Source organism: Microtus pennsylvanicus, chromosome 10, assembly GCF_037038515.1.
Source record: "Microtus pennsylvanicus isolate mMicPen1 chromosome 10, mMicPen1.hap1, whole genome shotgun sequence".
NCBI classification, from domain to species: domain Eukaryota; kingdom Metazoa; phylum Chordata; class Mammalia; order Rodentia; family Cricetidae; genus Microtus; species Microtus pennsylvanicus.
The window spans coordinates 28,320,221-28,344,352 of record NC_134588.1 but is presented as its reverse complement, the minus strand read 5'-3'; the positions used below and the strand labels follow the sequence as shown (position 1 = coordinate 28,344,352).

Genomic DNA, 24,132 nt, shown 5'->3' with positions numbered 1-24,132 from the left:
TCTCAGCACTTCCTGGTGCTGCTGATCTCGAAGGAAAGGAGGGGACAGGGTTCTGAAGCTAGGGACTGAGGTAGAGAAGCAGACATAACTTGAAGGCAAGCAGAGCACGGGGTGGCCAGGGTCCTTTGGAAACGGGAGAAAGTGTGCCATGCTTGGCGCATTCCGGAGTTCAAATCTGTTGAGCAAACAACTGACTAAGATGAGAGGAAAGAACGAGAGAAAGGAAGAGAGCAAAGAATCAACCGTGGGGAGTGCGTGGAGAGAGGGAAGTAGAGAGATGCCTCTAGAAAACCCAGCCAACAGCCGGGTCAGCTGCCCCGTCTCCCACAGTCCCAGGCCTGAATTCATAGCCCTTACCAGCCAGGAAGGGTGCATGAGAACCACCTCGTGCTGCCAATAGTCCACTTCCCACGGAGCAGCCCGCTCTAGTGCCCTCCTCCACCTGCTCCTAAGGTGCCGCACACCAGGAGATGCTCCACCCCAGACCCCAACAGCCAATCAAAGAAGCTGGCCCGGAGCCCGCCTCTTGGGACACACTGCTGTAGGGGCCAGAGCACAGTATTCCACCAAGGTGCTTGTTCCATATTCATGCCCATGCTAGGCAGTCACGAGATGGCCACAGCAGAATCGCCTCCAGGCCAAGTCCACCTCGCACCTCCTTGCTCTCACTGATCTTCAGGGACCACAGGGCCCAAGGTCCCTTGTGAATCGACCTCCCTCAAAGCCAGGGCAAGCAGGCACAGACCTCTTAGATCCTGACAAAGTGGCCAGCCACTCATCCCAGCTGCAGTACTGAGGCTGGAAGGAAAATCCTGGCCCTGCCACTCCTTGGCGGCAGGACTTCAAGCAAAACCACTGGATGTCTCAGAGTGACCCAAGGTCACCATGAGCTTTTCCTTCAGTCTGTACCCTCCAAAGGATGGGAGCATGCACAGAGAGAAAACTCTCAACAACAAAGACGCTCTATAAACACAGGGTATCGCTATCATAAACCAGAGGCCCTGCCCACACAGCAAGGAGGGCACAGGTTTCTGTCGGGCCTGGAGGTGCTCCACTAAATGAAGAGAGATAGAGGGCATCGAGGCTCTAAGCTCCACACTCGGGGTCTCTGGGCAGAGTCCCCCAACTCTATGGTGGGGGGGATGAACTGGGTGAGGGGAAATGGGAAGATCTGGACCTGTGATTTGTATTTGGGGTTGACAGACGTTTATCTGACCATCCAGGACTTGGTCTAAAGCAGGCAACATGGAGAAGCAGGCAGTCACACCCCAGTGGCCCTTTCTTCATCCCCTGGAAGAAAGCATGTCTCCAGGGAACTAGAACTCCAATCTAGTCTCCAGCAGTTCTTTATCCCTCACTAAAACAATAACCATATTATTAATCTCTGGGGCTGGGGGTGTAGCTCAGTTGGTAATGCTCTGGCCTGGCATGGTGAAACTCTGAATTCAACCTCAGTCCTGTGCAAACCAGGAGCAGTGGCTCATGCCTGTAGTCTCAGCACTTGGGAGGTAGAGGATCAGAAGTTCAACGTCACTCTCATCTCCTTAAGTTCAAGCCCAGCCTGGGATACACGAAGCTCAAAATAACAGCAATAATAATATTCTCTGAACATTTGCGCAGCTTTTTAACACACTGACTGGTTTTCACTGTAGCTTCATATAAGCCAAAGAGGAAGCCCTAGATTATTGTTCTCAATTCCCAGCTGATACGAACAGGTGGGACCCAACGGGGATGGGAAATTATCTGGTTATATCCTAAAAGGAGAGGAGAAGCCAGGTAAGAATTGAAATCTCTCCTGCTCCAGCCAGGCTGCCACATTTCTTGGAAGCCAGGGTTCAGCCTATAAGGCATGGGTGTGGTGTATTGGGAGGCCAAGGCCTGCTTTCTAGGAGAAGCCTCCTGCGCATGCTCCGACTGCTCCCTCTGGGGGTAGAGACACAATGATGCACTTCTGCATTAAGCATGTCTCAACCCAGGGCTCCCTGGCAATACCCTCCCTTATAAACAACTGTGCAACCATTTTGTTCCTGGTCACTGGTCACTCCTAGACAGGTGATGGAGCACACCTACAATCCCAGAGCTTAGGAGGTGGAGGCAGGATCAACTGTCCCAAGCCAACCTGGGCTGCATAATACAGTTTCAAAAGAAACAACAACAAAAATACAAAGTCTCTCTGAAATTGTCAATTCTAAAGAGAGTCAGCTTCAGGACATTTCTCCCTCATCTTGGCCACAAAAAGTAATTCAGTTTTGAGGGCAGCAAGGAATAGACTCTTCCAGAACCCATTTGTGTTGCAGACTGGCTGGGACAGAGCAGACACGCAATATGGACTAGTCACACTTCAGACAGGCGCCTAGGAAAGTTCTCCCGAGTTGATTGGGTTTCTGGACAAGAGAACTGGACAGGGGCTGGAGAGATGGCTCAGTGGTCAGCAGTGCTCGCTGCTCTTCCAGAGGACAAACCAGAGTTTTATTCATAGCGCCCAGGTGGAGCAACTTACAATCACCTGTAAACTCCAGCTCTAGGGAATCTGATGCCCTCTTCTGGCCTCATGGGAAGCAGCACTTACCACCTGACACGCGCGCACACACACACACACACACACACACACACACGTGTACATACACACACCCCACCCCTACACACACACATGCACATCCACACACACACCCCTACACACACAAACAAACAATAAAAAGTCTTTAAGAAAGAGAGAACTAGACACATAGCACAGAGACAGAACCTCCGTGTTGAAGAGAGTTGGGGAAAGACAGAGGTGACAGTCACCTCCCTACCCTCACCCCTGTGTTCAGGAGGCCTCTGATCCCCCAAGCCACTCTTAAAAGAGCCTGTGAAATACACTAGAGCTTCCTAAATCATTACAGAGGCAGGTTCTGGGGCTACTATCCTGAATTCATTTTGTGTGATGGTGTGGAGGTCAGAGGACAACGTTCAGGAATTAGTTCTCTCTTTCTCCCACGTGAGTCCTGCGGCTGAAACTCAGACCATCAGGCTTGGCAGCAAGCTCCTTCCCCCACTAAGCCATCTTACCTGTCTCTCTCTCCCTCTCCCTCTCCCTCTCCCTCTCCCTCTCCCTCTCCCTACTCTCTCTTTCTCTCTCTCTCTCTCTCTCTCTCTCTCTCTCTCTCTCTCTCTCTCTCTTAAATATGTATTTATTTATTTGTTATGTATACAATATTCTGTCTGTGTGTGTCTGCAGGCCAGAAGAGGGCACCAGATCTCATTACAGATGGTTGTGAACCACCATGTGATTGCCAGGAATTGAACTCAGAACCTTTGGAAGAGCAGGCAATGCTCTTAACCACTGAGCCATCTCTCCAGCCTTCTCTCTCTTTTTTAATTGACTACACAAAATACTAATTGTATATGCTTATGGAGAACAATAGAATATTCCAGAACAAGCTAATTAGTATCCGTATCACCTCAGAGTCTTATTTCTTTGTTATAGAAACAATTAAGTTCCCTCCTCCAGCAACTGTGAAAGGTGGAGAGCACCCTCTTCCAGCCACCGCCTTATACAAGCAGCAGCCCCAGAACCTCCTCCTGTGTGATCCCAGCTTTCCCCAGCCACCCCTCCCCTTGGCTTGGCAGATCAGCAGGACAGGAAGTGCTCAGAGGCACTTTTCCACTCAATTGTTCCTGTCTCAGCCAGATGAGGTCAGGAAGGCAAGAAGGATGGACACTGGGAAAGGGGGAAGTGGGGGAGAATGGAGGGAGTCAGTTTGATGTCAATCACTCTAGAACGGCAGGCAGCAGCTCCACCCAGACACCCAAGCTGGGCCTTGGTCAAGCCCCTCCCTGCCTTCCCTAGCAGACGCAGGCTACAGAGAAGCCCCTTTGGAAAGTAGAAGGGGAGGATGGTTATACTTAGCAGTAGAGTCCTCAGGGGATCCTGTGGTGATATTCTGTTTGTGCTCTAACAAACAAAGCTTGCCTAAAGATCAGAATGCGGAGCTAGACACACTAGTTAGTCATTAGAGGCCAGGCAGCGGCGGCACACACCAGAGGCACAGGAATGTCTGTGAGTTCAAGGCCACCCTGGGCTACGTGAGATTGAATCAGTCTAAAAATGGATCCGAGCAGTGATGGCTCACACCTTCAATCCCAACACTAGGGAGGTGGATGTGGGAAGTGACTGGGGAGGAGACAGAGGGCTCAGAATTCAGTCTGAGGACTTGTAGACACAGGATACCCCATTCGGTCTGAGGATTTCGTAGAGGTAAGAACTAGTGGCTGGCTGCTCTGCTTCTCTGATCTTTCAGCTTTCTGAATCTGACTCCAGGTTCTTATTATTAAGATCAATATGAATTCGTACAACAGGACCCCATCTCTGGGAGCATGGTTAAGGTGGAGTAGATACTTGGCCCTGCTCTGCTCTCTGCCAGAGCAGCTAGGTGAAGGCAGAGGAAGATTCTGGAAAACATCACAAAGCCCTCAGCTCCAAGGTTGGCAGTGTCATGGAGATGGCGTCAATTTCAATAAGCAGTGATAAAATAACTCCAGGAAAAAGAGGCAGAGGGGAGCTGGAGAGATGATGGGTTCAGTCCCTAGATCTCACAGTGGAAGGAGAGACTCTGGAAAGTTGTCCTCTGACTTCACACATGTTCTGTGGCACACACATGCCCACACTCTCACACACACATCACGTGCACACAGTACCCATTCCGCCATCCTATGCCCTTTCACCCTCCTGTCTCTGCCATCTCACTTTACCCTAAGATTTAAATTGCGAGCCCCCCCCCATCGCGTGTTTGAAATAGCTCTTAGGGTATTACCATGATACGGCACCCCAACCATGCTGCTTCTTTTAAGACCAGCGTGTGCCTGGACCCAGTCCTCTCTAGAGCACCATCTCCTGCAGGTCACAGGATGCCTCTGCAAGGAAGCATCCGGAACCTTGCACTGGGCTGCCTTGTCCTCCTCCTTCACCTCTCATGAGCTTGGAAGCCAATCCCCACAGGTGCAGGAATGCTTTTCACACAGGAAGATCTGTCATACTCTAGACACCCTGGCCAGTAACCAGGACAGAATCACAAAAACATGCGATTGTCTGAGGTGTTAAAAAAAATGCCAGAACCAGGGTGATAGAGAGCTGGGTCTGAGGATGGACCCTGTGCAAAAAAGAGTACCTAAACGCAGGAAGGAAGGGGTGTTAAGGCTTCTGTGCCTCTTGCTGGATTCCCAGACTTTTTTTAGTTTGCCCCTTTAGAGAGAAAAATGAGAAGAATTAAGAAAAATCTCCAACTCTCTCTACCTTCTGGTTCCTCAATGCCATGTGTCAGTGGCCAGGCAAGATAGTTGGAGATGAACTGAGCTTGGGAAGGGATGGAAAACCAGACTAGACTATTGACCACCTAAACCGTCTGTCTCTAGCCTGAGAACATGTTGCCGGAGCCAGACTAAGATGCAAGGGCACCTGGAAACAGAACACACAACTTGTATCACCAGCCCTGGCAGAGAAACACCCTCAACAGCTGCTGTCACCTTGGTGGCCCATATCCTGGTTCAGCCAGAGAGACCTCACATGGCACAAGTACTTGGAATGGAGTCCCTGTGGGCTTTAGCACACAGAGAGAGACAGAAAGACAGGAATAGAACTGGGAGGCAGGGTGGGCATGCATAAAGATGAGGGAGAGGAAGGGAATTAATGAGCTCTTGCTGGAATCAATTTTAAAAAGAACAAACAAAAGCAATTAATGTGAGAGGGCAGAATTCCCCGGCTCAGCCGCTCCAGGGGCCACTGTTAGGGGGCCCAGAAAGCTGTCTGTCTGCTCTGTGGTCACAGGGACACAAGGTAGAGGACCCCTCGACCCCATATCTGGGTTCCATGGGAGGCCTATGTAGACCTATGGTTGGTGAACAATTCTCACACCAAGGATGCTGGGGGCAAGCCCCCAACTTTGTGACTAGCCATGAAGACTCCCAGATGTGCAAAACACTGTCAGGTGCTTAAGGACAAGACATGGTGGCCAGTGGACAACGTACGGGAAGCGCACACCAGATGCATTTCTCCCTTCCATCCAAACCACCCTATCCTATGGGGATTATCTGCTCTGATCTACAGACAGGAAACCCGAGGTTTCTGGAGGTTAAAAGTACAGAAGAGAACACGTGCTCTGTGGCCCCAGACACCGAGTTTTGAATCATGATCCCATGACTTTCCCATCATGTCAGCCAACCATGCCACCTTGCAGAGGTGATGTAACTTCTCCAGTTCTCAGCTTCAGAACAGCACGGATGCTGTCATGTACGTCCCGAACTGCGGTAACAGTTGATAAGAATATAACGCTCCCACGGAGTGCTAGTGAGTGCCCACAGCAGCAATTCAGCGGAGCCCATTGTCCTCCTGCCACCTCTCGTCACAAGACAATGTGCTCCTTCCTTCAACACACGATGGAATGCCAAATGTTTGAGAAGGGGGCCAGGAAATGGAATTTATGAACACCTTTATTTATACACCAAGCACTTTACTAGACTTCAGGGTGGGGTGTGGAGAACACAAGAGAGTCCTTGTTTATAGCTCAGCAGACACAGCCCAGGAATAACTGAATGCTGGTGGCATGTGGCAGAGATAAGCGAACAAAGACACGGCCCTGGATTAGAAAGCATGAGTGGGGGGAGGGGATAAAGAGCAGAGGGCAGCTCCTGCAGGCAGCCAGGAAAGGACCCAGAGCCCATATAACTCTCATAGGCAGGATTCTGCAACAGGGGAGGTCGGGAGGAGCTGATGGGAAGTGACGGGGTGGGGCTCTTCCAGGTAGACTCATAATTCATAAGCCACTCGTCAATCATGCCTCGGTGTGCAAGTGTGGAGGAGGGTCAGAGATGGCTGCAAGTTCTTCAGTGCTCCTCACAGCACAAGGTGGAGCCCACGCCTCGCTCTTTGCCTCTGGCTGCTTGGTTTGTCGGAATATAACAGATGTGATGCAGTGTGGCTGAGATAAGAGGACATTGCAGGCCTTGAAGTTTCTACTTGGGCACCTCAGGATATGGTGTGTGTGTGCGTGTGTGTGTGTGTGCGCGCGCGCGCGCGTGCATGCGTGCATCTTCATATAGATTTTACAGTGATGGGGATGGAACCAGGGCTTCACATGCTAGTCAAGTTCTATCACTGAGCTCCACTACAGCCCAGAATATTCTCTTGAGTCACTGTCCCTCAGAATCAAGTGACTTGCTCTGTCTCAAGGAGCCAGCATGACAAACCCAGATCCCAGATGACAACTAGCATCCCCTGCTAGTCACATGGGGATTCTCTCTGTCTGTGTATCTGGGTGAGGGGTAGGCTGCAGATAATAAATAACAAGGACATTAGAAAACTCAAGAAGAGCTGCACCCATGGCCCATTGAGCTACAGGAAGTGACGTGTTGCTCTGAGCGACATTGTTTTGGGTTGTCTGCTGTGTGGCAACAGTTAATCGGAACTAAGTCCGTTACAACGAATGAGTAAGACCCAAGGGGAAAGGGGAAGTAGCTATGTGCTGGGAGCAGGGAGGAGGGCATCTGAAAACTGTAGTGAAGAAGAGGAAGAGGAAAGCCAAACTCTAGCTTGGGCTCTCCCCTCAATTCTTCCAGCCATGGTGCCAGATCAATATGACTCATAACACAACTGACCCCAGGGAGATAACGGGGAAACTCGGTATGGATAGCGCTGCTTAGAACAGAGCTATTTATAACAGCGACAAATTGGAAAGAGCCCAAGTTCTTTTTTTGTTTTTCTTTAGAAACTTAAGACATCCCGCTAGGCACGGAACACTGGGGAGGCAGATGAGATAGATCTCTGTCGATCTCTGTGAGAGTTTGAGTCATCCTGGTGAGCCCCAGGACAGCCAGGGCTGTGTGTAGAGACACTTCCTCAAAGGAAAAAAAAAACTTTGAAAACATAATTAAGTAATTAATTGCATATAGTGTGTATGTGTGTGTCTCTCTCTTCGTGTATGTGTAGATCAGAGGACAGCTTGTTGGAGCTAGTTCTCTGCTTCCACCATGCAGATACCAGGAGTCAAACTCAGGTGTCAGGCTTGACAGCAGGCACCTGGACAACCAGAACCCTGCCTGGACCCTGTCCTTCCCAGTCCCACAATCCCTGCTAATGGGATGTCTCTTCATGTGCACAGTGAGCCATCGTGCCAATCGAACGCTCTGTCGTGAGTTAAGCTATAATGTGGCAGGAGTATTCGAGGTTATTCGAGATGACAGACTTACTATTGACATACCTGGGAGTGCTTCTACAAAACTGCCAAACAGAGGAACTCTTGAGGGGACAGCAGCTGCACATCAATCCCAAGTGTGCGAAGAAAGGTCAGAAGGGGATGAACGCCCATGTTTTGAAACAAAATTGATTAAGTCCACCCCACCCACCCAACCCCCTTTTGGTTTTATGAGATTTTTGAGACAGGATCTCTCTAAAATGTAGCTGAGGCTGGCCTCAACGGCCTCACATTTATCTGCCTCTGCCTCCAGAGGGCTGGGATTAACTGCCGGGCTTGGCTGCCACCTTTTTAAAAAATCCCAGTTTAGGGAATGTAGCTGAGTCTTGCCTAGCATATGTAAGGCTCTGGTTCCACCCTTACAGGGAGGCAGACGAATCTCTTGAGCCTAGGAATTCAAGTGGCCACATAGTGACATTTCAATCAATGGTGTCAGTCAGTACAAATTCTAAAAATGGGGTCACAGGAATCAGAAAGAGACAAGATTTCTGGAGATTTGAAAACTCTCCTCTCTCTCTTGTTCTCTCTCCCGTTTTTTGTTGGTTTTTTTTTTTTGTTTTGTTTTTTGTTTTTGTTTTTTCCAGACAGGGTTTCTCTGTACTGGTTTTGGGTCAGGGTTTTGGCCTTGAACTCAGCTGATCCACCTGCCTCTGCCTCCAGATTGCTGGGATTAATTAAAGGCACCCAGTGAAAGCCCTTTCTCTTCTGTCTAGGGAGAACTTGGTTAAAACCCCGGGCCCAGGCAAGGGGGAAGGGAAGGCATGTGAGTGTGAGGGGCTGTAGGATGACAGGGATGCAAGTGGGGGAGGGGCTGCAGCATCTCCGCAGCGGGGGAGTCAAATGTTAGGAAACAAACCCACCAGTGTTTGCTGACACGTGCGAAGAGAAGGACTCACACAAAAGCCACACATTATCCCATAATTATTGTCTCTCTCATGCCTGCAATTAACAGCTGTCTGAGAGGCGGCTGCTGGGGTAAATAAATGTTCACCCCCATTACAGTCAATCAGCCAGCTGAAGCGCCAATTAACAAGCCCACTGCAGAGACACTTGGGGACCCAGCAGCAACTGCAGGAGGAAGTGGATAAGAGACGTGTATCCTGGGTACCATCTGAAAGGATGCTCCAGGTAATTCCGATGAGCCACACTAAGCCCAGCAGAAGCCAAGTTCAAGATGACTGCATAGATCTGTGTCCCTACGAGCAGACCCTGGCCTGTGGGAGGCTGTGGAGGGGAAGGAAGCAAGGAGGGCAAGGCTTTCTGAGGAGCTTTTGGAGAAAGGCAAAGGGCCTGAGTCCACAAACAGCGTTCACGCTGGTTTGTGACTAGTTTTTCTTAAGCAGCAAGCTCGGAAACACAGAGAAGGTGCTCATGTCAGAGAAGTCAAAGCTGATTCTTTTGTTCAGTGGGGGACAGGCCAGCAAGCAGCTGAGAGGAGACATCGCTTACTGGGACTGGTAAAGTACTGGCTCAGCAGGCATGAGGCCCTAGATCCACTCCCCAGTACCACAGGGCGGGGGTGGAGGTGAGGAAACCACCGCCTTGACATTATTTGGGGGCTGGGAAGATGGTTTAGTGGATAAAAGCACTTGCTGCTTAAAAATGAGAATCTGGATGCAAACGTTCAGCATCCACATAAAATATCATATTGGAGCGGTGAGGTGGGGGGTGGTGGTGAGGGGATGGAGAGAGAGAAGCTGCCGTCCTGGCTCCAGGTTCGGTGAGAAACTGCAGCTAAAGGGAGCTGGTAGAAATGAAGCAAGGAATCCAGCAACTTCCTTGGGCCTCTGCTCATGCACAGTGTGTGCTCACGCGTGCACGCGCACACACACACCAACTCCTCTCCTAGGGAGATGAGGAAGACAGAGGTCCCCGCCAGTCCTGCCTGGCATGCCCAGTACAGGGGCCAGCGGGGTCCCGTTCTTGCCACAGTCTGGTCTCCAAGACACAAGTCACAGGACAAAAATGACGCTTGTCAGACCACACTGGATCCAGTGGTTCTCCATCCTGGCTTCACTTAAGAATTACCCAGAGAACTTTGATAAAATGTTGATGCCCTTTGCCCACGAGTGACCAACCACGCTTGGATCTCCATCAAATGCTCCTTGCCACCAGACATGACATCTGCTTAGAAGGCACGGGTAACAGAGTGTCCCCTGACAAAGCTGAGAGGGATGGCCCCACACTATAGCAGATCAAGATTCCTGTTCTGACACAACGGTTTAACATCCAGGAGGCGAATTCAACAAAGGTAAAAACCAACCGATGCAGAGAACGCAAAAGACCCCGAGTGTACTTGTCAGTCTGAGGCCTGCACTGGACTCAAAGGCAAGCTGTCAATAAAACCAGAGTAACAGAGTGTCATCTACACAGGGGATTAGTCTGGCCAGTTGGATCTGTGGTTGGTTTTGCTTGTATTTCTTTGTTTTGGTTTAGTTTTGAGTCAGGGTCTCACTCTAAAGCCCCAGCTAGCCTCAAAGTCATGATCCTCCTGCCTCATTCTCCCAAGTGCTAGGATTATAGGTATTATAGATGCTCATAACCAAGAACTAAACAGGGAATTTGTGACCAAATTGTTTTGAAAACAGTTTTATGTCTGTCCCTAGGGACCTGACCAGCAGGACTCTGAAGGGCAGGGATTAGGGATGTTACTGAGCAGTCGAGCATTTGCCTGCCCTAGCTTCCATGCCCAGCTGGGGGAAGGCAGAGACACAGAAAGACAGAGACAGACAGACAGACAGATGCACATACACAGAATGACTTTAAAAGCTAGCGGTCGCCCCCCCCAAGCTCATTTATTAACAAAATGCTTCTCAGATTCTGATGCATAACATAATCCTCTGGGGGGTGGGGATCTTGTTGAAGTAAGGCCTGGGAGCCTTCATCCCAGACAAGCTCCCCAGTGATTCAGATGTTGCTGAGTCACAGAGGTCTGGGGGGGCCCAGCAAAGGTGTCTGCAACACCTGCACCCCTTCCTCCATGCGCCTGGAAACGTTAAAGTGGAAGAGGCTGAACAGGAGGTAAGGAAGTCCCGACAGCGCATATTCTGTGCAGTCGAGAAGCAGATACACTGACCGAGCAAAGAAAAATGAAGGAGAGCCTCCAAAAGAGAGAGGAGCCTGAGGGAGCAGTTTTAGCTCAGCTCCATCAGGTCCAGAGATTTCCCCCACAGGACAATAGGTAGCAGGATGGCACCGTATTAAGGACTCAACTGCATCAGCGAGGGCTCTTGTGTGTTTGGAACCAATATAAAAGACCGCTTTGGGCTTCCCTTGACACGGAACCTTCCTCTAATTCAGATCGTTTGTTTTATGCAGGGGAGGGGAGACCTAAGCCTAAAAGCTCTCTGTGGAAAAATAACCTGCAGGGCAGATTCAGTAAAATGAGCTCAGTTTAAACACTGGTATCCACAAACTCAGTCCAGTGTCACAGAAATACATTGTTTAGCTGGGAGGTATCAGAGCCTTGAGGAACAGAGCGTAATTGAAACAGGCTTCAAGCCAGGCGGTGGTGGCACATGCCTTTAATCTCAGCACTCAGGAGGCAGAGGCAGGTGGATCTCTGTCAGTTCGAGACCAGTCTGGTCTACAGAGCTAGCTCTGGGACAGTTAGGGCTACACAGAGAAACCCTATCTCAAAGAACAGAAAAAAAAGGGGGGGGGGGGTAGAAGACACCATATGTTAAGTTACCCATATTTTCCAAGTACTGTTCTCAACAAAAGAGGTAGGTCTACCATCACCTACATTTTACAGATATGTAAACTGAGGAACAAAGAAGTTAAGAATTAAAATGAAGATCACAGCTAGTGTCTTGGGCTTTCTACTGCTGTGATCAAATGCCATAACCAAAAGCAAACTGATGGGGGAAGGGCTTCCACACCTCCACATCCTGGTCCATCATCAAAGGGAAGTCAGGGTAGGAACTCGACGCAGGAACCTAGATGCAGGAACTGATGCACGCATCGTCCGTGGAGGGTACTGCTTACTGCCTCGCTCCTCAGGGCCAGCTCAACCTGAGTCCTTATCACACGCATGACACAGTGAACAGAACTTTCCCCATCAATTCCTAATTAAGAAGATGTACTACAGGCTTGCCCACAGGCCAGTTTGGGGGGGGGGGTTCTCAATTGAGGTTCCTTTTTCCCAAATGACTTTACTTGTGTCAAGCTGACATAAAATCTAGCCAGCACAGTTAGTGAGCAAAGAGCCAGATGTAAGCCCAAGCAGACGGATCCAGAGACTGCGTGTTTTCCACTGTGGCTTGGGCTCTGTGACACTTCCTCTGCCTCTTGGAATATTGACAGACAGAAAGCCCAGGAAAGGAGACACTGGACCAGAACCAAAGTGTGAAATTCAACTAAAGAAAAGTCCAGTTCATCACTCAGGAAGGACCTGAGCAGAAGCTGTCCAACAATGATATCGTGGCTCTACAAAGCCCCATGGGGATACTCAAGCAGGGACTGGCTGATAACATTCAAGGTTGATGTCAAATCCCACTCTGGTCTTGGCCTTTCTGTCCAGAGAAACAGCTCTTGAAGCATATATAGTGTTTCATATGATGTTTATAGTGATTTGCGTCGAGTCCAGACCTGCCCATTGATGCCGGTGGATGCGTAATAGTGAGAAAGAGACAGCATTAGCCATACATAAATTTGGCCAGGATGCCTGTAGATGGAGCCAAAGGGAAGGATACTCTTGAAAGCTCTGTGTTCCCCTGCCCCACTATCTCAGGAGGGTTCTGTCGGAGTGATAAACTCCTCACAGCTGCCTCAAAAGAGCTTGCACCTTCTCAAGGCAATATTAAAGATGGGTACAACCAGTGACAAGGAACCTGGAAGGGCTGGGACTGGGGCTGAGCTGGCACAGTGTTCACCTAGCATGCACCAAGTCCTGTCTTCCATTCGCAACACTGCACAGACCAGGTGGCAGGAGAGTCAGGTGTTCAAGGTCATGCTTAGCTAGACAGCAAGTTTGAGGCCAGCCCGGGTTACAAGAGCCCTTTCTGATAGATAGATAGATAGATAGATAGATAGATAGGCTGAAATATTTCTGTATTTTATCCAAACAGCCTAAGAATGAATGACACTGCAGTGTCTCCAGGAGAAGGTAGAGAAAGACAAGCTCCATCAGGTTAGCCTTCAGGCAAGGACAGGGATGGGGGATCCTGGCTCTGGGACAGAAAGTGGGAGGTTAAGTATCTGAACAGTCAGCCCAGGAAAAGGTGTGTCGTGTGTTGAGGACGGGGTCCTATATAGGATCCCTTCACCTTATCACTGTATGGAGCCGCACCCCCACGCCCAGGGAAGGTAGGAAAGGTGCCTCTAGAATCACTCATGTAGAGGCACTGTGCTGGTTGCTGTGGGAGATGCAACTGATCAGAGAGAAACACCTATGTCAGTGGAATATTTTAGAACGACTATTTTCAAACCAGTTTCTTGGCCAATAAAACGTTAATTTTTTAAAGATTTTGGATTTTATTTTATTAAGATTTATTTATTGTGTATACAGTGTCCTGCCTGCATGTTTGCCTGCAGACCAGAAGAGGGCACCAGATCTCATCACAGATGGTTGTGAGTCACCATGTAGTTGCTGAGAATTGAACTCAGGACCTCTGGAAGAGCAACCAGTGCTCTTAACCGCTGAGCCATCTCTCCAGCCCTAAAAGGTCACTTCTGAGGAAATAGCTTAGCTTAATAAACATGGGTTGATGACTTTGGCCCTGGTTCTGATCTGAGATTCAGAAGATGCAGGGCCCAATCCAGATGTTTGCTATCTGGGTTGAAAAAGGTCCTGTCTTGTGATCTGACTCTCCAAGCCCCACACTCACTACCAAGGCGCACCAGGAGCTTGCAGTGGGAGTTTCCTAACATTAAAGCCAGAATAGCTTAACCAGGCACAGCCTGTCCAATAGTACGCAAGCCCTGTCCCTGCTCTCCAGACCCCAATACTGGTCATCTAGCCCTATGCCCCAGAGGTTTCTCCTAAGAGACATTGTGTGTTCCATCTTAGGGTCTCCCTCTTTGTCCTGCTTTCTTCAAAATGAGGCAGGGTCTTGAAGGTCCTCCGTCTTGTTCCCTCAGAAGCCACGTGCACATCCTCCCAAGTACTAGAGAGCTGGCAGAGGCCTGATGCCCTCAGCACCTAGAACAGAGCGGTCCTCCTACCATGTGTTCTGCCTCCCTCCTGAGGGCTGGTCTCCAGCCCACTGAAGCCACTACAAACAAACCCTCCTTTCTCTGAAGAGTCACTTGACCTCAAGGTTGACGAGAGGCCCTGGAGAGTCAGTCACCGTAGGCACTATCCATACTCACATCTAAACACACACAGCAATGGCGGCAATGACTGCAGGCTACCGGTGCCAGCGTCCTTACTCACTGAATCATCTCACCAGGCCTGCAGCTAACAAGGGAAAGCAGGAAGGTATAGGAGCTGCATACCGAGAAGTGGATACTAAGTTAAGTCTGCCATGCCAGCTGCAGTCCAATGACTATGCAGAGTATAAATGAGGATCCTAACACCTTGCTTGCATTGTGGCTGCTAGAGGAGCTACCATCCCACGCCACCACTCCCCCAAGGGTACATGAGCAGGAGGGAGCCAAGAAGAACAGTACTCAGCTCTGACTCCCTCCCCACCCCGGTATTGGCCTGCAAAGCCTGCCTCAGCATCCTCAGAACTTCCTTCCTGTGCAAGCAGAGGGCCCCTAGATTAGACAAAGAGAAGCTGCCAGCCCAGCTCCATGTGAACATGAACAGGGAGGCCCACACAGTCACGCTGGCCCGACAGCATCTGCCACCTGCCTCCTCCAGCCTGCAGCCTGGACACCTGAGAAGAGGTAGCTAGCTGAGCATCGGGAGTCGCCACACGTGAGTCATGACTGGCAGCCGCACCATTATCTCACTAAGTCACAGGTTGGGTTAAAAGAGGCGCAACTAGAAGACTCAGGGAGAAATCATAAAAATATCCATAAGTTCCAGTTCCTTCCCCACCCCCCAATATAGTCATCTTAGGAATAGTTTCTTCATAGGTTCAAAGTATAATGAAAGATGCGTCTTGGCAAGAGTACATATACTCGTTGGCACATGGCAGAATATTTGAAGGCAGATTATGGGCACCTATGTGAAATATGTTTACCCACCTTCATAATGTGAGCTGGTCCATTGTGAAGCACTGGACAACCAACCTCTTTGCACTCCACCACAACCCTGTAACTACCAGTTCTTGTCATCAAAAACCCACCATGTTCCCTATCTCAAATTTTAAGTTTTCGAGACTTAACTGTCATATCTCTTTTTTGTTGTTGTTGTTCTCATTGTTTTGGGGTTGTTTTTATGTTTGTCTCCCCCCACCCCCTTTTTTTTAAATGTGGACTTCATTGAGTTGATGATCTTTTGATAATCTGCTACCTGGATAATTTGTACTGCAAAGTTTTAATAAACTTGAAATGAAAACAAAAAAAAAAAAACCCACCATGTCCAGTCTCTAGTCACGCAGCTAGAGGCAGAACTGTGCACCTAGCTGAACCACCCACCACACTGACCTGGGCAGAAATCTCAGATCTAACACCTGAGTCAGATATCTCCAATGCTGTTGTATTTTTTTTTACAAGTGGAAGCACTGTCGTTGTGGTAATTAATCTTGATTGTCATCTTGATTGGACTGATAAGAACCCACAAGATTAGCAAAGCACACCTGCGGACGTATGTGGGGGTGTTTCTGGAAAGGATAACTAAAGGGGCTGGAGAGGCAGCTCAGTTGGTAGCGTGCTCCTCTAACATATATCCACAAAGCCCTGGGGTCGATTCCCAGCACAGTGTAAACCAAGCGTGGTGCAAACCAGTAACTCAGGACGTGCAAGAAGGAATCTCAGGAATTCAGCATCATCTTCAGCTACATCTGAGACCTTGTTTTGTTTTGTTTTCAAGGGAAGCAAACAAGAAGGAAGGATTAATGAAGAGGGAAAGGACCACATGAATGTAATTGAATTCTATCTCCTAGACTGGATGGAATTGAGAGTACAAAAAAGGACCTGGCATGGTGGCTCACAGCTGTTCCTGAGCTCGCTCTCTCTCTCTCTCTCTCTCTCTCTCTCTCTCTCTCTCTCTCTCTCATCCTTCCCCCTTCCCATCATGCTTGGTTTGGTCACACTCTCCTTACAATGATGGAGTGAGTGAAACTTTTGAAACCACGAGACAAAATAAAAGCATCCTCTCAGAAGCCGTTCTTGCCGAGTATCCTATCCTTGCAATACAGAGTCCAGGACACCACGCAGATCTGTGGTCTGTGGATCATTAGTACAGTAACAAGAAGTCGACGTCGACCCAGACACTGCTGAGGTCCAAGCCCCACCCAACCTTGTCCAGGCTGCAAGGCTGGCAATTGGGTCTATAAAGGGAATACACCCAAACGGTAAGAAGATGTCTTGGCTGCAAACACTTGGCCTGCTCTGTTTACAAAGGGCAAAGTCCCGGTGAGAAGGGAGGGGTTGCCACCCTCCACTTAAAAGGAAAGCTGGCCAGAGAGACTGAGAAGCAGAATGAGGTTACAAAGCTCACACAGTTCAAAATGGAAGCCAGCAGTATGAATTTCTCCACGTGCTCCTAAACGTTCCAGATGAGTTGGGCCACTATTCTGCCTGAATACTCCAGAGCCATTTGGGCCCCATCCCACTAGGCCCTGCTAACTTCAGCCTCTAGGCTCCGAGATTTCCCATAGAACTTGGCCTGCAGTAGACCCCAAATGCTGCAGCCTCCTGCTGGTCAGCACCACCATGGTGTCGTATAAAGGAGATAGGAAGTGAGAGGCCGTTTTCTCTGGGAACTGGTTGAAGCCTTTTCTGTCAGAAACATCTCCCAAAAGCTGGACACTCATAGGTGTGGCTCCAAAACCTCAACAGAGAATCCACCTTCCATCACATCCACTGAACTTAGCAGGCAGAAGACGCCGGAAGGATTCACCACACCAGGCCTGTCCTCCTGCTCTCCTTCCCCAATTGACTCCCCTCACCCAGGGAGATCCAGATTACCTCAGAGGAGCCTCCTCTTTCTGCGTCATTCCTCAACCCACCCCAAGACAACAGACAAAAGCCAACCCAGTCTGGGTATGTTCCAGGCCCTCCACATTGAGATGACAGGACAAGTCTTTCTCTCTGCATAAAAAGAATCTATCAACTGGGTGTGGTTATTTACACCTTTAATCCCAACACTTGGGAGGCAGAAGCAAGCCAATCTCTGTGAGTTCAAAGTCAACCTGGGCTGCATAGTGAGACCCTGTTTCAAAAAGGAAGGAAGGAAGGAAGGAAGGAAGGAAGGAAGGAAGGAAGGAAAGAAACAGCCCAGGACAACAGATTCAGTAATGTGGTAGTTTGAATGTACCTGGCCCCCATAGGTTCATAGGGAGTGGCGCTATTAGGAGGTGTGGCCTTGTTGGAGGAAGTGTGCCACTGAGGGTGGGCTTTGAGGTTTCAAATGCTCAAGCCAGGCCCAGTGTCACTCTCTTTTCTGGCTGCCTGTGGATCCAGATGTAGAACTCCCAGCTTCTTCTCCAGCACGATATCAGCCTGTCTGCTGCATGTTTCCCACCATGATGATAATAAACTAAACCTCTGAAACCTTAAGCCAGCTCCAAGTAAATATTTTCCTTTATAAGAGTTCCTGTGGTCATGGCGCCTCTTCACAACAACAGAAGCCTTAACTAAGCCAGGCAGTGGTGGCGCACGCCTTTAATCCCAGCACTCAGGAGGCAGAGGCAGGTGGATCTCTGTGAGTTCGAGGCCAGCCTGGTCTACAGAACGAGTGCTAGGACAGGCTCCAAAGCCACAGAGAAACCCTGTCTCAAAAAACCAAAAACCAAAAAAAGAAAAGAAAAGAAAAGAAAAGAAGGGAGGAAGGGAGGGAGGGAGGGAAGGAGGGAGGAAGGAAGGAAGGAAGGAAGGAAGGAAGGAAGGAAGGAAGGAAGGAAGGAAGGAAGGAAGGAAGGCAGGCGGCTGGAGAGATGACTCAGAGGTTAAGAGCACTGGCTGCTCTTCCAGAGGTCCTGAGTTCAATTCCCTGCAACCACATGGTGGCTCACAACCATCTCTAATGAGATCTGGTGCCCTCTTCTGGTATGAAGTAGAACACTGTACACACAATAAATAAATAAATAAATAAATAAATAAATAAATAAATAAATAAATAAATAAATAAATCTTTTAAAAGAAAAGAAACCTTAACTAAATCAGTAGACAAAGAACAGAATGAACAGAATAAATCTTAGCACTAAACCTCTGACTCTGGGACCCTAGCAAGCAGTGTGACCTCTGAGTCTTGGTTACTTCACAAGGTAACCAAGTTGGAAGTTGCAAGGTTCCAACAGGCAATATTCAGTGCGGAACATAAGAGAAAGCCTGGGGTTCACTACTTTTCCTCAGAGTTCTCAAACTCCATGTGATGACTCACCAGTGGGTGTGAAACCAAGCAAGGGGTCAAGGCTATATTTAGAAGAAGGTGGTGGGGGGAGCCTTTCTGGAATACAGCAGGAAGCTGTGGCAAGTAAGGGTAACACACTTGTTACTGGAGCAGGAGAGAAAGCCTGCCTGAGTCCCACAAACATTCCCCCGAGGGGTCAGCTTTCAAACTTCCTTGATGGCATTCTCACCTGTGTAACTTGTGCTCCGCCCTCAGCAGATTGGGATGGTAAGCTCCTTAGGTCCACATCTCTAGGTCCCAGCCCCATCCCAGTCCCTGCCACCAAACTGGGGCTCAGACCATAAAAGCAAATGACAGCTTGGGAAGCAACTACCAAAGAAAAAATCAGGATGGAAGAGGGACCCACTGTGGACTGGGCTGGTCAGGCAGATCCAAACCAGTCCCTCCGTTTTGCAGATGAGGAAACTATGTTTACAGGGGGAGGACGAGGTTAGGATTGAAACCTGTGTTTGCATGGTCCATGCCAGGAAACACACGCAAGTGGAAGTATACGTGGAGGCAGAGACAACACAGCATCCTATCCTGCCTGTCTCTGGATTTCCCAATCTCCTGAAGGAAAGAGGACAGGGCCTGCCTGGGAGCACCTCTTTGTCTCACCCTATCCTTCTCCATCTCTTTTGAGGTTGATCCTCCCCTCCACTCCACAATTCAGAACCCCCTCCCCCAAATACCAGCTAACTGGTTACCCAGGCAACTCGGCTAGGAGGCTGCCAGTTACCGTGGCAACCCAGCATGGCCACCAGACTGCCTTGCATAGGAAGGTCAGGGGACCAACCAGGCTACTGAGCAGCTGGGATGTTGCTGGCAGGATTGGCCCAGGCTGGGAGGCCTACATGCCTGAGGGAATTAAGTTCCTGCTGTCTGGTACCTCTATTTCCCATGAAGCAGCCTCCTCCAGGGAGGAGCATGAACCATAGGCTAAAACCTCCCTGGTTTAATCACCCAAGCCTCATCAAGCCTGATCCTGCCAGCCAACCCTTTTTTTTTTTTCTGGTTGCCCTGGAACTCACTATGTATGTAGACCACTGTCAGCCATCCTTTCAAATTGCAATGTGTGTATGTGCGTGTGCATGTATGTGTGCATGTGTGTCTATCCGCGTGCATGTGTGTGTGTGTGTGTGTGTGTGTGTGTGTGTGTGTGTGTGTGTATGCATGCACACACATCACAGTGTTAGCTGACAACCTGCAGGAGTCCTTTCTCTCCTCCCACCATGTGGGTCCCGGGTGTGGAACTGAGATTTTTTGGGTTGGGAGTAAACTCCTTCTCTTGCTGAGCCATGTCACTGCCACCCACACCTCTTACAGAGCTACTGTCGCCTCTCATTGCAGACCGAGTAGCCACTGGCTGCCATGCAGCCTAATTCAGGCCCTCTCACCCTTCTCCCACTAGCACATCCAGGAGTTAACATACATGCGACTTGTGTGTCACTACATGCACATGCTGTGTCTCCATGAACTATGGCGGTGATGAAGACACACTAACCCTTCTATTTTTGCCATGCTGATCATGCTCCGGGTGCCTTGTAGAAAGTCTTGTTTCTTTTCTTTTTTGTTTTTGTTTTTTGGAGACAGGGTTTCTTTGTGTAGTCCTGGCTGTTCTGGAGACCTGTCCTGTCAAGACCAGGCTGGCCTCGAACTCACAGAGATCCGCCTGCCTCTGCCTCCCAAGTGCTGGGATTAAAGGTGTGCACCACCACTGCCTGGCATGTAAGATTTCTTTCTTTTTTTTTTTTTTATTTTTCGAGACAGGGTTTCTCTGTGGCTTTGGAGCCTGTCCTGGAACTAGCTCTGTAGACCAGGCTGGTCTCGAACTCACAGAGATCCGCCTACCTCTGCCTCCCGAGTGCTGGGATTAAAGGCGTGCGCCACCATCGCCCGGCTAAGATTTCTTGATTGATCCATACAAGCATGTTGTCTCACTTTGCTGACAGAGCCATCAACACTTAGGAAAGTCAAGGAACTCGCTCAAAGCCACAAAGCTAAAAAGACCACATCTCTATCTGGGAAAGTTGTTTTCCTGTTGAATTACCTAACACAGTGGTTCTCAGCCTCCCTAATGCTGCGATCTTTTATTACTTTTAATACAGTTCCTCGTGTGTGGTGACTCCCCTAACCATAAAATTGTTTTGTTGCTACTTCATAACTGTAATTTTGCTACTGTTATGAATCTTAATGTAAATATCTGATATTCAGGATGTCTGATATGCGCCCCTGTGGAGGGAGGTCACAACCCATATGTTGAGAACTCTGACCTAACAGGAGAGTCTTTCTGGGCCATGTTAGACTCTGAATTATAAGGGTTTTCTTGTTTTTGTTTTTTGGGGTTTTTTTTTTTACAATTTTTTTAAAAAACTTTAATGTTGTTTTTGTTTTATATGCATTGGTGTTTTGCCATGGGGGTCAGGTCTCCTGGAACTAGAGTTACAGACAGTTGTGAGCTGCTATGTGGGTGCTGGAATTGAACATGAGTCTTGTGGAAGAGCAATCAGTGCTCCTAACCACGGAGCCATCTTTCTAAACCCCCCCCCCCCCATTTTTTTTTTTTTACAGTATTGTAGGACCTTGTCTTGGGAAAAAAAAATTTCAACCTAGGACCCTCTGGTTCACAGTGGATTACTCCTATCTTAGAGAAGAAGAATATCAGAGGGGCAGGAACAAGAGGGAACCAAGATTCTATGCCTCTCTTGTAAGTCTAGCAAGCCTCTGAGCAGACCATGCTCCCATCCATAACCCTCCAAAACAGCTTTGTGTCCCCACTTCTGTCCTTTCCTGTCTGCAGTGAGGTAGCCCCAGGTTTGGGTGAGGCAAACAGACTAACTGCGGGCTTCAGATAACCACTGGTGTTCATGATGACCCAGGAAATACACAAAAACAAAAAAACGACCTCAAGACCCAGAGCCCCGTGGAACTTAACAGGCTAATTGCAAGCATTTGACTAATTAGAAGCAAATTGGCATCTGCAATTAGAGACACATGATCTTCTCAGGTAAGTTTGAGTCAGACGGGGTGGACGATGACTCCAATGCTAAGGCGAGACCTCACCCTCACCAAGCACTCCAAGTCAGCTCCTTGAGAAGCTGAGTTCCTGCCAATCCCAGGAAGGCACAAACCAGGGAAGCTGAGCAGCCTAAAGCCTAGGACCAAATGTTCATCCTCTAGGGCACAGGTATCTCCACACCGCCTGAATGCGCACATAAGGACCAGCATCTGCAGATCTGCAGAGATGAACAGGCACCTCAATACCGCCTGTCCTGCTGCATTCCCAATAGCACACTGTCTGGCTTTTGAGGAGATGGCACACAAAACACAAAATAGTAGATCTTACCACTCATCCAAGGAGTTGAAACAGTGAAGAAAAACATACTGACACCGTAAAAGATGTTATAAGTCATGTCACAGAATTGTGTGTGTGTGCGCGCGCGCACATTCATGTTTGTCAATGCTGGGTATCTTCCTCTACTGTTCTTCACCTTATTTTTTGAGATAGGGTCTCACTGAATCTGTTGCTCATGGGTTTGGCTAGACTAGCTGGCTAGCAAAACCCAAGGATCCTCTTTCTCTCCGGTGCTGATTACAGCCACACTGATGAGGCCCCATCATCTGCACAGCAAACACTACTGAGCGAGCCATCTCCACTGACCTGTAAAACGCATTCTTTTAAAAAAATATATTTCATTTAAAAAATTGTCGGGAGTGGGGTTCCAAGTGTGGGCATGTGAGTGCAGGTGACTTTGGAAGTCAGAGGTGTCAGATGTTCCTGGGGCAGGTGTCGCAGGTGACTGTGAGCACCTGAAGTCAGTCCTGGGAACTGAATTCCAATCCTCTGGGAGAGTAGTTCATACTCTTAACCACTGAGCCATCTCTCCAGCCCTACAAAATGCATTTTTTTTTTGAGACAGGTTTCTTTGTGTAGCCCAGGCCATTCTAGAACTCACTCTGTCAACCAGGCTGGCCTTAAACTCACAGAGATCTGTCTGCCTCTGCCTCCCAAATGCTGGAATTAAAGGCATACACCACCATAGCCCAGCTACAAAATGCATTCTTAGGAATATAAATAAGTGCTTTTGAATATAAAATTTGGTAAACTTTATCCAAATATTTTTTTAAAAATTTATTTATTATGTATACAGTGTTCAGCCTCCATGTAAGCCTGCAGGCCAGAAGAGGGCACCAGATCTCATTACAGATGGTTGTGAGCCACCAGGTGGTTGCTGGGAATTGAACTCAGGACCTCTGGAAGAGCAGTCAGTGCTCTTAACCTCTGAGCCATCTCTCCAGCCCTCCAAATATTTTTAAATATGTAGCAATTTTATTGTTAGAAATGTAGCCTGAGGGAAATATCGGTAATATGTGTAATGATTGGAATATGTATATTTCATTGTACAATTATTTATAGAAGGTGAAAATTTAGAAACAGCTAATTTAATATGAAGGTGAAAATTGGAACAAATGTAATGAAATACTTAGAAACTACTTTAACTACTGTAAAAAATATAACGACATGGAAAATGCTTATATGACAATAATATACAGCTGGCTAAAAATCTGAATGGTTCGGGCATATTAGAACATACTTTTAGTCCCAGCTTACGAGGCAGACGGGTGTCTGTGAGTTTGAGGACAGCCTAGTTTATATAGCAAATTCCAGGCCAGCCAGGCCTACAATGAGACCCTCTCTCAAAACCAAAACAAAATTTTATGGCATGTATGTATATTGTCATAACAAATCGACTCATGTTTGTGAATGAATTCTAAAAAGATACATCAACCAAAATCTTTGGATTAGATACCAAATCTTTTTCCATGTTTTTATGTTTATTTTAACACAGAATCGAATTTTGAAGTATAGACCATCATATCAATTCTGTGCCCTGAGGTTTATACTAAGGGGGAAAAATCCTAAATACCAGAGGAGCACAGGAGGACCCTCACAAACAACAAAATGTACATATTGTGTTTATTTCTAAAGGAAAATAAAGCTGACAGCCTCACATGCTCAAAGCCGCTATGTAAAATACACTGCACCCACATGCAGACTATAAACAGCGCCTTCAAAAGCAACACTTTTTTTTTTAAATCCCGTGTGAAAGAGAAGCCTGTATGTTTTGTGAAGCTTGGAAGCACCAGAACCAAAGGGAGGAATTCAGGAGCTGACTCAGACAGGGACTGTTCCCACCGTGCAGGAAGTTCTTGTGAAGTAAGAACTCCGCTGTCCGAGGGCTCAGAGAGGCCTGCAGAGAGGCAAGTAGAGACAGGTGCTGAGAGACTCTGCGGAGCACCAGGGGCAGGGACGTGCACACACCAAGAGTCTAGCTGAAGTAGATGTCACAACTCCCAACTCCCCACTTACTCCCCAAAGAAGTTTGGTTCTGAGAGCATTTTAACTAGAGAAACGTTCACGACAACTTGCCCCGCTATGTCAACCTCCTGCTTGGG

General features: G+C 48.4%; 1 protein-coding gene across 19 annotated transcripts in view; it reads right to left on the bottom strand.

Annotated features, from left to right (window-relative positions):
* Plekha6 (pleckstrin homology domain containing A6) overlaps positions 1–24,132 on the bottom strand; it is a 144,057-nt gene that overhangs the window by 100,333 nt on the left and 19,592 nt on the right. The window contains exon 1 of one of the 19 annotated variants that reach the window (XM_075987957.1): positions 358–459. The exons of the other annotated variants lie outside the window; for them this stretch is intronic. The gene's annotated coding sequence lies outside the window, so the exon portion shown is untranslated. Of the gene's footprint in view, positions 1–357; positions 460–24,132 lie in introns of those variants that run through there. 19 annotated transcript variants of the gene reach the window in all.